A 15,448-nucleotide genomic window follows, 5' to 3' on the forward strand; every position below is an offset into this window, starting at 1 on the left:
AAACACTGGGTGCCTTTAAATCTCAACTTAAAACCCACCTGTTTAGAGTTGCTTATGGCTAAATTAGGGTTAGAGTGCGGGTTATGATGTCTTCAATGTTTTTCTCTTTCTTACTGTTTATTCATTGTCACATGCTGTTTTTATTTTGTTTTTTAATTATGTAAAGCACCTTGAAATGCCTTGCTGCTGAAATGTGCTATACAAATAAAATTTGATTGATTTGATTGATTGTTTAATAATCTTGATTTAATATTAAAAGATTTTGCACCTTTGCTTTGTGAATAAGAAGAGATAAAAAAATAAGTTGTTTTAATTGAGAATAATATGTTTCTATTCCAATGCGTTGTTGCAACATGTGTGTTTATTCCAGACATTACTTCAGAGCATGGTTAACAGGCAACATAATGACAGCCAATCTGTTGGAGAGCTATATTTTGTGTGTGTGTGTGTGTGTGTGTGTGTGCACGCATACTGGCTAACCAAAGTAGGTTACCTCAGGCATTAGTGATGGTGGGTTGCTCCTCAAAAAAAGTGCATATTGACAGATTGTGTATGTGTGTGTGCTTGTGTGTACATGTATGAATTTGGGTATGTGTGTGCTCCTTCTGGCACAGCAGCAGATTGCTGAGCAGACAAATGTGTCCATCAGCAAGAGACTCCAGGCCTTCAACTATGACTAATCGACACAACAGAGAGAAGTGTGTGTGTGCATGAAAGTGTGTGCAAAGTGCAGAGAGATGGGGGTGATGGGGCACGAATTGAAAGAAGAAACAAATTAGAATCGTGGTGCTAGTAAGAGGGTAGGTTAGAAAGTTCAGCAGATGAGGAAGAAAGAAAGACACAGAGACAACAAGAAAATATGTCTAGGTGAAGAAGAGATGAGGACCTGATGATACAGAGTAAGTAAAGAAGGAAATGGCCATCAAGGGAGAGATTTAAAAAAGAGACTGGCAGGTAGGGGCAAGAAAAAGGCCAGGAAATAAGGAATGAAAAAACAAGTGGACTAAAGTGACCTAAAAGCTCCAGACTATAACTAATAAACTTGTACAAAAGAGAGCAATAAAAGCAGAAGGAAAACAAAATAGTAGAGAAAAGGAAGACTGATGCAGGGCAAGAATAAAAAAAATGTATAATTTCTTTATTAAAGGATTAAAAAAACAACTGTCCTTTTTAACTAATCTGCACATTTTATGTAAAAAAAGGCTATATACAATGTAAAAAGGGCCAGTTGTTGTCACAAAGCCACAGAGACATTTCACTAATGTCTGCACAAACGAAAAATAAACCAAGACAAACATTGCCCTCTCTAAATACTATCTGCTGAACACTAAAGAAGAAAAAAAAAAGTAATCAAGCTGTTGGCAGCAAAGCAAATATTTTTAAGGGTTGTCAGGTTGTGAAACTACCTTAAAAATCTAATTGTTCCAGTTAATAATATATGAAAATGTTTTATATATTGAAAATATCTGACAATGAAATAAAATGTCTAATATTTTATATTAATTTAAAACATGAATTTTGTCTGTCATGAGATGGACAAAAACCCATAACAAAGCATGTCTGCTTTGAAACACTGATGCTCTTTACAGCAACTTAAAATTGTAACAAAGGTTTTAAAATGAAATTTGTCAACTCATAGGCTGATAATTGTGATTTTAAGATCCGGCAGTCTTGCAGCTGCATTAACATTATGTGCTGCTCAACAGACTGTAATAGATACAGATTATAAGAGCATTGAGAATCAGACTGTCTGTAATCTTTATTTTTAAATGAACGTAGCAGTCTTTTACTTTAGTAAATAGATGGATTACAATGATAAAATGTGAACTAAAACAGTTCTGTGGAACAAAACAAGCATTAGCTGTATAGACCTAAAAAACTTAAATAATCTTTTTAAGCAGTTGTGTCAATTAATTAAGTTTCATACTAAGTACATCAGTTATAATATTTTTCTATTTTGTTTTGTCTACTTTATACATTTTTTATCGTATTTTGATCTTTATTTTTTTCATGTATCATGAGCTGATGCACGAAACTTTTAAGCTTGTATTTCTTTAAGATCCTAGAATTATGATTGACAGGGATATTAAAGGCATTATTTTCTTAATTCCTACAATGTATACAGACCATAGATCTTTGCAGCCAAGTGAAAAGTTCATCCATTGCTGCTCTTTGTTTTCCAGGTCATGGGGAGCTGGTGCCGCTGCATGAGAGGAGGGGGACACCTGGACAGGTCGCAAGTCCATCACAGGACCACTCTCACTCACACCTGGGGACTGTTTAGAGTTACCAATTAACCTAACATCCATGTTTATGGTTTGTGGGAAGAAACCAAAGCCTACATGTGCAAAGGAGAACATGAAAACTTAAACATTTTAAACCTTTTAATTGGTAAAATAGTTTATTTTTTGTTTAATGATAATGGTGGATTGCTAAACATCCATCCATTTAACCATGTCACACAGTCAGATGTGACAGAGCAAGTCTGCAAATCTTTCTATAAAAACTAACACAATTCAGAGCCATCTGAGTCACAGTTTCAGTTATCTTTTAATATGCTTAATTACCTAATTTTGTGTCAGAGCCAAGGCAGAAGATTTTAACCTAAAAGATACCATGGTGTGCTGTGTTTAATTAGGTGAATATATTGCAACATAATGCTGATGAGACCGTTGTCCTGTGATTGACACAGAACATTAGAGCTCACAGTAACCGCAGAAGGTCCAACCAGCTTTTAAATCAATCAGAAAAACATTAAACTGAAGAGAAAATCACTCATACAACGATCCGTAACACCGTTTTAAAGCATAAAATTCTGACTAAACAAATATTTAGATTGAGAAGGATTCCCAATAAACAGCTTGCTAAATGATTAGGCAAAAAAATAAAATTAAAATAACTGTATTCTGTCAGGTTTTGTTTCTGTTTTTTTTTTTTTTTTTTGGTTAATTGTCTTTGTTGTTTTCCTGTTTGTTGCCCGTTTATGTCATCATTCACTCAATCAGCACTTGTCTTCCTACCACGCCCATCTTCACCTGTTCCTAATTGTAATCACTCACCTGTGCCCACTTCCCCTAATTACCCTCAGCTTTAAAACCTGGTCACTTTCTCCACTTTCTTGTTTGCTTGTCGCTCATGCCCACTACCTCTTTCCATGCCTTGCCTTGCCCTGCCCTTTTCTGGATTTCTTTTATAATTTGTATGTTTGCTGCAATGTCAGCTTTTGTTTTTCTTTCTTTCATATCTTAAACTAAATTTTTGTCTTTTTTATAATGAGTCTGTGCTCTGGGTTCATCTCGTTCTCCACTGTTTGTATTCTAAAGGAAGGCTGTTTAATTATTTTAATCAGCTAGCAGCTGAGTGGGTTTTTATTTATTTTTTACCTTGAGATGTCCACTCTGCTGCTTGTGTGGGGGTCATGCTAGTTGAGTAGGTAGTCCTACAGCTTTGCTCAGGATGCATTGCTTTCAGACTACCAAATATTTGCAAATAAAAGGGGTTCATTCCAGCAGCTCTTGGGGAGCGGTGGTGTACGTCATCAGTCCATCCCAGGACCAATACAGAAACACACAAATAAACATTCTCACACTCATTGCTGAAATCAATTTACCATCCTAACGAAGAACCTGAAATGCAACTAAAGAGTGAAGCAAAAGTAACTGAAGGAATAAACCTTTGTGTCCACAAGGACAACTTACAAACTTTAAACAGAAAGGCTTGACTACAGAACAAAACAACTTCTAAATCTAAAAGTTGAATTCAAATATGTTACACTTGAATTTACTCACAGTAAGTTTTATAGAAATGTCGGCAGAAAGAATTTTGAGGGGAAAAATTAAGATGAAAAGTGTCTAGAAGACATAAGTGAAGGCGGAGTGGGTGTCAGAAGAGAGGAGCAGACTGTCTCACTGAGAGAAAACTGTTCAACACTGGCAAGAGGCGGCAACGTATCACTTTGAGTGCTTCGCAAATTGGATGGACACAGGCTCAGAAAATATCTGAGATACAGGGGAACAGAAGAGAAGGAGGACAGAGGGCGTTGGCTCTATAATGTGTACTGAAGTGTAAAGATATCTGTAGCTTGGAGCACGGTGTCAGACAGTAACATGAAGAATGAAGACACTCATTAAAAAGCTGGAAGCAAGGAGGGGGAAAAAAAATAATGGACCATGCGGAAAGGAATCAAATCAGATGCCAGATTTAAATGGGGTGTATGTGTATTCATCTCTCTCCTCCCGGGTGACTGTGTAACTTTTCATCTGCCTGCTTGCTTGTCTATCTGTAGATAGTGACTTCATGGAAGATTTAGCTGCTTAGTCTTTTTTTTTCTTTTCCCCTTTGCTGAAGAGACCAATTTTGTTTTTAATAGTGTCTGGGATCATAAAGTTGAGTAATAAATTGTATTATAACATTACATGGCTAGACTCTATGATACTGTCATCAAGATGTGATATGTATATACAAGGCCCTCACAGTTACAAAATGTAAAATCATTATAGTGACCACTGACCTTAGAGGGGAAGTCATTACATTTTAAACTACTGCACTTATCTCAGCTACATGTTCCTTAAATGTACAGGAAAATTCCATTGTAAGTCCATTTGAATATGAATAAGGCTGAAAAGGAAAGCAAGGTATAAGACTTTTTTTGCTCACTGTTGATTCAGCAAAATCTTATTTGGTGTAGAGTTTGTTAAATGCTTCACTGAAGCATAAATACATTCAGGAACCACAAACACACATTTATGTGTTTCAAAGGCTTTAGTGCACTCCCATGTGTACACAACATGTACAAAAATTATTGCATACGTGTCACAAATACAGCCTGATCTGCAGAGTTTAAGGTCTGAGTTCCACCGAGGCTGTTCTGACACAAATACACATTTATATCAGCAGGTCCCAACATATTCAATGTAAACATCAACAACAGCTTTACTCAGTGGCCCTGAATCAGCTAGAAGCTACTCCCAGACTTTCCACTGGGGGTTTCCTGTTTTTTAGTCTTTACACACCACTATAAAAAAACAACAACAACAAAAAACAAGCACTCAGTAGTTTCATTCCATTTCAACTTCCCTCTAATTTTGTAGATTTTGTTTTACAGGAGCACTGATAAGAGAGTCCTCCCAATCTCTTACAGCAGCAAAGAGAAATGCTACAGTTGGTCCTTAAAGTGGCTTTAAGGACCCCACTATGGATCATAAAATACTTAATATCCTTAGAGAATCTCCAGGTATCATCTTGGATTTAAAATGGTTGCTTGTGGCATATATTCATATTTATTGTTACAAAGAAAACAGAGAAGTCATGCATTATTTAAAATGGTATTGTGATTGTTAAGACTTTTAAATAATACCTTTTTGTATGCTTAAATCACCAGTAAATTGGGTCACAAGCATGGACATTATTAAGGTGTTTCTACCCTCTGTTGTTCAAAGTTGAAGTCACAATGTCAGTTTTTTGGGTGCTGCCTTGTTTTATTGATAGTCTGCACAGATTAAGATGGTAGACATCTACAGAGTGACCATTACACACGATCTGTCCTGGTCAGTCCATATAAACAGAACAGATAAGAGGGCCAGACTGACCTCAAACACTTAAGGCTCCCCTCCCAAGGTGCTCAAAAACTTTTACACCTGTACTGTGCGAGCATCTTGAGTGGGAGCATCACCACCTGGATGGGTAGCTGCAGCAAAGTAGACTTCAAAGTTCTCAAGAAGGTGGTCTGCTCAGCGAAGAGGGCCATCAGAACAACTCTCTCCGACCTGCAGGACATTTACTATAAACGGTGCAGGTAGAAGGCTGAGACGATCTTCAAACAACACAACCAACCTAGACACTCACTTTTCTCTTTGTTGCTATCGGGCTGGAGGCTCTGCTGCCTGAGGGCGAACACTGAGAAGATGAGGAGGAGTTTCTTCCCTCAGATCATCTGCCTGTTGAACTCTGAGAATCAAAAAAAAATAAACGGACTTCAGTTTGCAATACAGCAATTTTGCTCATTTTCTTTAAAAAGATAAACAATATCAATTTTATCATATACTAACATTTTTAGAATAGCTGATTTTGGTATACATTTTTATTACTTGTGTGCTATTGTCCTTTTTGTTATGTAGGACCTATTTGGTGATTTTTGGATTGTCGTATTATTGTATCTTATCATCCATTCTGTGAAAAACACAAACAAACATCCTATCTTTGGTTTGTCCCAAAGAACACTGTTCGAGAAGTCTTGTGTTTACAAAGCTAACCTTCGCTGTCATGTTCATTTCGGACAGAAAAGACTTTATCCTGGCAATTATTTCAAACAAGCCTAGTCTTTTTCTAACCTTAATATTTATCTAGCTAACTTGGACTAGATAAACAGGATTAAATGTACATGCTTAAATGTAACAGTTTTTAGCATTGTTTGAACTTGTTAGAATGCATGTTCTTAGGAAGACTGGCATTTGTCTTGCATGTTTTTCACATGTGAATACTTTTTCTCACCTTAGAATTTATAGATGGTTGCTTACCTTTTTACCATCACGGTGCAAGTTTTAATTCTCCAGATTTTGGCACTTGAATTATTTTAGATCTGATCCACATGCATTATTAGTAGCTACTTCATTGGGCTTTATGAAAATCACAGCATTAAATATCCACTGTACCACTGTGTTTGTGTATATGCCGCAGCAACATGTTTCTGAACAAAAAACATGCCAATTGCTAGAATCCTTGTGGACAATTCTTAGCCCCTGACGCAACCATACATCATTGACGTATTCAATTATGTAACTAATGAAACAAATCATTGGTTAAAAAATTAAATGTGTAATGTAATCTATGGAGGAATTCTGCTGTAACCAATCTCATTTCTTTTTTTTTTCTCTCCAATACTGCAGCACCTATGATGATTATTCATTATAATCTTCTGTATTTTTTTGGGAATGTATTCTCTGCAGTGGACAAAATGTTTGGGAGTTTGTACAGAAGCAAAACTCAACATGTCAGGGCCTGATCTATAAAGTCAAATTCACTATTCACTCTCTCATTTGAAGCAGCTCTTGCTCATGGTCGAGAAGCTGATCTGACACACTGAAATCGGCTCAGGGATGCACTTAGTGAATTTTCGCACATTAATGCGTTTAGAGCATCTACAAACATGAGCACACACACACACACATGTTCACACAAAGACTCACAAACATGCAGCTGTGTGTGCACATACACACACACTTATCCCTCGCTAATTCCTCTCTTCTCCTCCCCATTTCGTCTCCTCTCCTCCCTCATCCTCCCTTTGCGGGCTGCCAAGCTAAGCCCTGAGCAGTTAAATAATCACTGAGGCTTCCAGCTGGCAAAAATATTCTGCTGTTTTCTTTTTTTTTTTTTTTTCTGTTATTTTTTTTTATTTTTTGAAAAGAGAGAATATAACAACACACAACAGCAGCATGCCAATATGGATTGATATTGGGCTGACAAAAAGTGTCTGTGTATTTGTTTTTGTGTTGATGATTCCCAGTAGAAAATTCTTGGAATGACATACTTCATTTGAAGAGCCCTATTTTACTTGCAGCATGCTCTGATGACGATTTCAAGGCTTCTTTAAACCGTGAAAGAGCACAATCGGGTACTAAGGACTTAAGCAGAGAGAAAACAAACTTCTAAAAACATCTTATTTTACTTTGATCTGTTCTGTGTGTGTAAAATCTGATTTCCTTGTACTTGTTTGTCTGTCCCTTTGTGTTTTTAAGAGTGAAAAAATAATCAACACTCAAAAACTATACCTTCAAACTGATGTAATAATTTAGAGTTTTTGCACTGCACTCCAATATTCCCTCAACTCTGGGTCATTTTTTCCCCCTTATTTTGGTCTATCTTCTCAAGGCCTGCAATGCAACAAAAGACAACTGTACTCAATAATATCAACCAGTCCATGATTACTCACTGAAATAACATTTTATCACAAACAGAAAAGCTCAGATTCATAATTTTGGTCTTCAAAACTGGCCAGTTATTTTCTACAACAGTAAACCGATTCAGAGCTTAATACCTACAGTATCTGCAGATGAAAGAAAGGCTCAAAGCCAAGCTGTTGAATTTGGACACAAACACAGATGCACACAAGCAAATACACAGACAGAAATATTACGTTTCAGCATTCCTTCCAGGTCGACATAGATGCAGGTACCAAAATACAATATTAGCCCCATAGGTCATATCTGTATATACGAAACACTTCAAAGGGGCTCATGGCCACTGGCTTCCTTGGCTTGCTTTCATTCACACACACACATACACTTTGACACACTTTTGGCTTAATCCATGTTTTTTTTAAAGTTGAGTTGCCATCATACACTCGAGCCTAGGTAAGGTATCAGTAACTATCTCTCCTAAAATAACCAGAAATACCCAAAGGCCTCACAGAGTCTTTTAAAGTGATACTCCTCATTGCAGCTCTGATTTATGCTACTTACATAGTGAAGACAGGAGGTGGTAAGTAAATCAATCATGCAATCAATCAGCCATTTAGGGTGTCTGATGCTCTGTCAGTCAATCTTTCTCTCTGTCATGTATCATCTCTGTCTCTCCCCCAGGCTCACACTTTCTACATATTTCTGTCTCACTACCCCATAAACATATTCACACACACACACACACACACACATACACACACCCATGTGCACACTGCACACCTCAAACACATGAAGATGGGGTGTAATGAGCAGCTGGGATTTTTGATAGCAGCTATTTTTAGCAAGTTGTATCTCGGTGAGTTTGGTCATTTTCTCTCCTCAGTAACAGTTACCATGCAGGGACTGTTGTTACGAGGATCAGTCTGAGGCAACCAATCATCTGCCTTCCTGCATGATGGATGGGCAGACCATGCATTGGGAAAAAGATTGGGAAAGAATAGCCAAAAGATTAAGGCAGTAAACACAGAGGGTGTCAGGGTTGTTTGTCCATTAGAGCACCTGAACAAAAGCAGATGGACATTGCATTTATGTAAATAAAATAGTTTTTATATAAAAACCAGTCACTAGGGAGCACAAGCCAGTGTATCTCTCATGCCGGTCCCAACTTGGGTAAATGGTGAGGGTTGTGTCAGGAAGGGCATCCGGCATAAAACACTTTTGCCAAAACAAACATGCAAGTCCATCCAAACGATACCATACCAGATCAGTGGAGGCCCAGTGCTAATGGCCGCTACCGGTGCTGTTGACAAATAGGGTGTCGGCGGAAATTGTGTTACTGTTAGTTGAAGACCACAAGGAGGGAAACATGCCAGGAGACAGAGGGAGTAGAGGAAGGGCAAAAGTGTAGGACTTAGGGTAGCATTGGGACAATAACAGGCAAAGGTAGAGAGCTGGCTGACATGATGAAGAGAAATGACAAACAGTAGATGATCCTGAAGGAGGGAAGGAGGAGTTGGCAAGGAATGTAGTCGATGTGAAAAGAGTGTCAGATAAAGTGATGTGTCTGAAGGTAGAAATACAAGGGTCTGATGTTCAGTGTTGTCAGTGGTTATTTTCTACAGGTTGGATGTGATGTAGAAGAGAAAGATAAACTCTGGAAGGATCTGGATGAAGTGATAGAGAGTATTCCCAGGGAGGGGAGAGTGGAGATTGGAGCAGATCTGAATGGACATGTTGGTGAAGGAAACAGAGGAGGTGATGGGTGTCAGGGAAATGAACCAGGAAGTGCAGAAGCTGGTGGATTTTGCCAAGAGGATGGAAGTGGGTGTAGTCAACACCTTTTTTCCCAAAAAGGGAGGATCAAAGGGTGACCTATAAGAGTGGAGGCAGGAGGATGCAGGTAGACTCCATCATGTGTAGAAGAAGTAACCTGAGTTAGATTGTGGACTTTAAGGTTGTAGCCAGACAGCATTGGATGGCAGTGTGTAGGATGAATGTTGTGGTGAAAAATAGGAAAAGAGTAAAAGCAGAAAAGAGGACTAAATGGTGGAAGTTGAGAAAAGAAAAATGTTATGAGGAGTTCAGAAAGGAGCTTTTTAAAGGCTGTAGGTGATAATAAAAAGCTTTGATATGACTGGGCAACTACAGCAACAGTGATCAGAGAGACAAGTAGGAAGGTACTTGGTGTGTCGCCTGGACAGAGAAAAGATGATGAGGAAACCTGCTGGTGGAATATTGAAGTGCAGGAAGTTATCAAGAGGAAGAGGTTAGCCAGGAAGAAATGGGACAGAGTAGACAGGAATATAAGGAGATGCAACGTAGGGCAAAGAGGGAGGTAGCAAAAGAAAAACAGAAGGCATATGAGTTGTACAAGAGGCTGAACACTAAGGAGGGAGAGAAGGACTTGTCTCAACTGGCAGAACAGAGGGACCAGGCTGGAAAGGATGAGGAGCAGCTTAGGTATGCACTTGAAAAATGAGGAATGAAAGTGATCCGTAGCAACTCAGAGTATATGTGTGTGAATGAGAGGGAGTAGGTGGAACAGCGAATGAGATCATCAGACGTACAGCACAGGTTGAAGGACTGGGAGATAAAGTTAGAGAGGCCAGACTGAAATGGTTTGGACATGTGCAGAGGAGGGACAGTGAGTATATTGGTAGAAGGATGTTAGAGAAGCAGCTTAAAGGAAAAAGACAAAGAGGAGATATATGGACGCAGTTAGAGAGAACATGGATATAGTTGGAGTGAGGACAGAGGACACAGACAGAGTTTGATAGAGGAGGATGACCCCTAAAAAGAGATCAACCAAAAGAAAATGAAGATTTTGTGATTGGATATGGTCATGCAAATAAATAAAGTAATAGTCATTAAGGCTAAAATATCACAGCATTAAAAGAGACTAACAAAATGATTTCAAAATCCTCATTTCTGATTTCACACCACTGTCATCATTTTCAGTCTAGATTGATTACACTTCTAAAGAATACATTTGTAGAGCTGCTTCTCTTTTTATTACAGTCTCAGAAATAAACTAGCTGGCTGTAGTCTCAGCAGTACCTGCTCTGCATTGCTGACTGCAATGCTGACTCTGCAAAGTTTTGAAACTGTATTAAAGTGCCTGTAAATAAATGCTGAATATTAATAAAAAAAAAGACGTATTCATTTATTTAGTAAAAATTTGTATTCTTGTTTCAGAAAAGCACATTTTTTAACATACTGTAGTTTATTAAACTGTCATAATCTAAAGATTTTTTCCAGGATGTGACCTTTTATATATTTTTTATATCCCTGCATTTACAGAAAAATAACTTGAGGGAAGCAATCTTTTGGCAGTTTGTGAAAATGTTAGAAAATATGTTTGTAACTTATTTAAGTAAACTTAGAAGTTTAAGAGTGTGTTGCTGAATTTGGGTTGAAAACTGCCATCCAGAGAACCTCAGTCCATCACCTGTCCAACCAATGACTTTTAACATTTTGTTTAGACTTCACTTTTGTTTCAATTTGCTGTTAAGTTTTGGGAAACTAGATTTGAATGCATTTTAAATTAGTTAGGTTTATGTGTTGTGCTTGGAACAAATTAGTCTAGTCTTGTCTTAAAAAACATTTTATTCATTATGTCTATTGCATGTTAATTAAAGTGCAACAGAGAAAAATGTGTAATGAAGAATGAGAAAATGAGAAATCCACTGACATGTCTAGCTAGGATGGAATTTAATGAAATTATAACAACAGCTGTAAACTGGAAACACTACGCCATGGGGGTGCTTATTGATTCATGTAAAGTTTTCAACACAATTGATCATTCGCTCTTATGGAATAAGAGGTGTTACAAATCATTGGTTAAAAACTTATTTGAACACTATGGTTCCAATATGTAAAAAATAATAATACTGAATCACAGTTAGGAAAAATAACATGTGGTGTTCCACAAGGTTCAATATTGTAACCAAAATAAATTATAATGTACATGAATGAATTTTGTAAATACGTAAAAAATTTTGATGTCCGCAGATGATACCAACTTATTTAGCTCAGGTGCAGACAGGAGTGGAAATTGGCACCCAATGTTTGAAGTGGCGTGTAAATTTGAACAACGCACCAGCCGCTGTGGCAGGTTTGCAATTTGAACAGAAAAATTTATTGTACCGGTGGGGTTTGTAACCAAAGGAAGCATTACACACCAAAAAGAAAGTATTGGCTGGTAAAAAATAAAAAAAATCCACCAGCCACAGTGTCTGCTGGACACATTTTATTTTAATTTCCAACCCTGGGTGCAGATATAAAATAATTAGTAACACACTGAAAACTGAACTAATTTTGGTCAAAAAATGATAAGTACCTACTCCTGTTTTGGTTGTTTTGTTGTTAATTAAAGTTTTTTTTCACTGAATCTAGTCGAAATAAACTAATTTATTCATTCATTCATATGGTAGTTTACAGTGATGATCAGTGTTACAATCATTTCAGTTTTTACGTCTTCTTTTTTGTACCACCAACCTGTAACAGTCACTAGTATATTGAGTCCTTTGAAATCAAATCTACACCACAGGTGTGGATTTTGGGAACATTTTTTGTATCACATTGGACTCAGCCACATGTTTCTAAGTGGGAAAAGTGATTTAGATACATTTTGAACATAATTTCTTGAAGAAAATGACTATAACAACACTAGATGTTACTGTTTTTGTTAACATGGTCAACATTGATTTGTAGAGACTAGTGAGGATTTTTTTATTGAAAGATTGTAGTGAGGAAAAAGAAAGCAGAATAATAGTGGTGCACAAAAAGCTGGTGGTTTTGGAGAAAAAAGAAATGGTTCAAACAATTTTGGAAAAAGGATAGATGGTGGGCTTTCTCAATTTGTGACAAGCAGAAAGGTGGGAAAGAAGAAGATCAGAGTCATGAGGAAGCAAATGAATGGTGTGTCAAAACAAACCAGGATGAAAGAGTGAGCCATTATAGATCTCTATTGTCCTCTTGACAAAAGTTCTCCATTTCTTTTTACACACCTAAACAATACATTTCATCGACAAGTGAAACTGAATTTCAAGAGACATTTCATTTTGAAATCTGTTCATTTATTCATTTTTTCCCCCATTTTCTTCACCCATATTACATGTCATATGAGGAGCAAAAACCTTTTCCAGTTTTCACTGAATGGATAGCAAAACAAATCCCTATGATGTCATTCTGGTTCTGCCTCCTTCGGCCTGGTTGTTATTTGTCTGTTTTACTAATAGCTTCCTCCTGTATTACCCATCAGGCAGTGGCTGGAGCACCTGAGGCCACTGCTTCACAATTACTGCTGTCAGGCAGAGACCAGACACTTTGTGTGCTAAGAGTCGATGTTTGTGTTCATTCAGTTGTGTTTTTAAATACATTTGACTTGTATATTTTTGCCCTTTTTTTACACTTACACAGGACATTCTGTCACGGGGGGTGGGTCATGGTAGCTCTGTAGTCAGCGCCACAATCCTATAATCCGGAGGCTGCAGGTTCAAGCCCAGGTTGCGTCAAAACAGTTTACCAAATCTTTTATGCGAGTTTGCTCGCTGTGGCAACACCCACAGAAAGGGAGTGTTTCAATGTCAATATTACCTTAAATGTATGTTTGACAAATTTGCGATCTTTACGAACGTAATTAGTTGTCATACTTACATTAGGTAATTAGTACTAAACAGAAAAATCTAGAGGATGACGAGTGCATTGTTATTTTTGCAGCATTCATTTTGGCGATGTTTAAATGCAGCATACATATATTGGCCTATGCAATACCTAAAGTTGTTTTTGTACACCTGAAAAATATGACACTGCAAGAAATTTGTTCCAGTAGATTTGTGACTCTTTGTCTGTTTTTATTATTTTATTCACTTACTTTTACACAATTATAGTGATAGATTCTTAACAGCATAACTCTTATCATTTTTCGTATTTCTTTGACCAACAAATTCAAATTGCATAAAAATAAATAATCATAATTTTGAATGTAAACCTTTCTCAAGTTTTTATTAAATATTGCAATATAACCCCATCCATCCATTTTCTTTACCTGCTTTTCCCTTTTGCAATAAAATAAAATGGTGCAAAATTTATAGCATAACAGTCCACATATGACTAAATCCTAATGCAATTACTTCAAAGATACCATGCTTGTGTGTTTACAAAATATTTATTTAGATACTAAACATTCATGAGATATTGGAGGAAGCAGACCAGAATCAGTTAGAAACTCTTGGTACAATTTTATTGATCAGCTGTTATACAAAGAAACAAAAACAAAAAGAAACATTATTTTGTTTTCCTGTAAAAGTCTATTAAAAGTTTGATCACCCACATAAAGTTTCTGTTTATTTATTTTTTTTATTAATACACAAATTGCTTCCTAAAGTAAAATTAATCCTGTGGAAGTTGCAGGAAAATTAAATCCTTTTTTCTAACGGTCAGCAGGTAAGAGGAGGTATACACCCTGGACATTGTTGACAGCCCATCAAACAGAATGGAAATAAATATGAGACTACAAACTGATTTGATTTAAGACAGGTATGTGCTACAGTGATATTCTGCCTACACATTGTTAGAACTAAACTCAATAAATTACAATTTAACATGCATATGACAGGGCATTTTATGTTATTTTATTACTGTAAACACTTAATGAACATGGCAACTTTTGAGTCACATACAGAGCAAAAATGGCACCCCATACTCTGTTTTATGCAGTATTTTACAATATTTTTTTTATAAAAGTGCTTGTACTGCCAGAATATTGTCAGTCAGTCAACCAATACCCTGTCAATTACCAAGAGCATTGAAGCAACATACTGTAGCCACCCGATACAGCTGAAGAGAGTAAAAGCCACGCAGGCATAATTGGGATGCTTAGGGGAAAAAATACAATATTTCTGTTTTAAACCCTTATTAGGACATGGAAATATTAAGCTCATTTTAAAATATCAACAAAGATTAGATTTAGATCTCCAGATTTAAAAAGGTTAAAGTAGGAATTTAAAGGTTTATAGTGTTTGTGACTTTTTTAGTAATGATAACTCTGTACTGATTTCCTGTTTTACTGTAATAACAGAAAAGAAATGTACTTGTGATTTCTAGCTTTCACCAGCTAAAGTTATACAATACAAACAGTCTTTTCAAATTAAAAGCAATGTTAATGTTATAATACAATATTATATTTTAATTATTGTTTTATTTTTTGTATGAAACAAGCAGTCCTGTTCATTTACAGTCATTTGTTTTAGGAGGAGGTCCTTAAATTGAAAAGATTATCCATCATTATTAGGCTATCCTAAAAAATACTTTTGAAAGCTTCTTTAAGGTTCAGAAACAAAGGCTCTATCTAAAAATATTTTAAACTGTATTATTTCTTTGGTAAATATATATATATATATTTACAGAAGAAAAAGTATATTTTAATTTTTTTTTTAGCTCTGCTACAGAAAATGTATGGGCTGACATGTAGAGTCTAATCCAGGTTCAGCTAAGCTTTTCGATCAGAGCCACATAGGACATCCTTTCAACTCCCCAAAGCCTGCACT

This window comes from Kryptolebias marmoratus, linkage group LG3 (assembly GCF_001649575.2).
Source record: "Kryptolebias marmoratus isolate JLee-2015 linkage group LG3, ASM164957v2, whole genome shotgun sequence".
Classification (NCBI taxonomy): domain Eukaryota; kingdom Metazoa; phylum Chordata; class Actinopteri; order Cyprinodontiformes; family Rivulidae; genus Kryptolebias; species Kryptolebias marmoratus.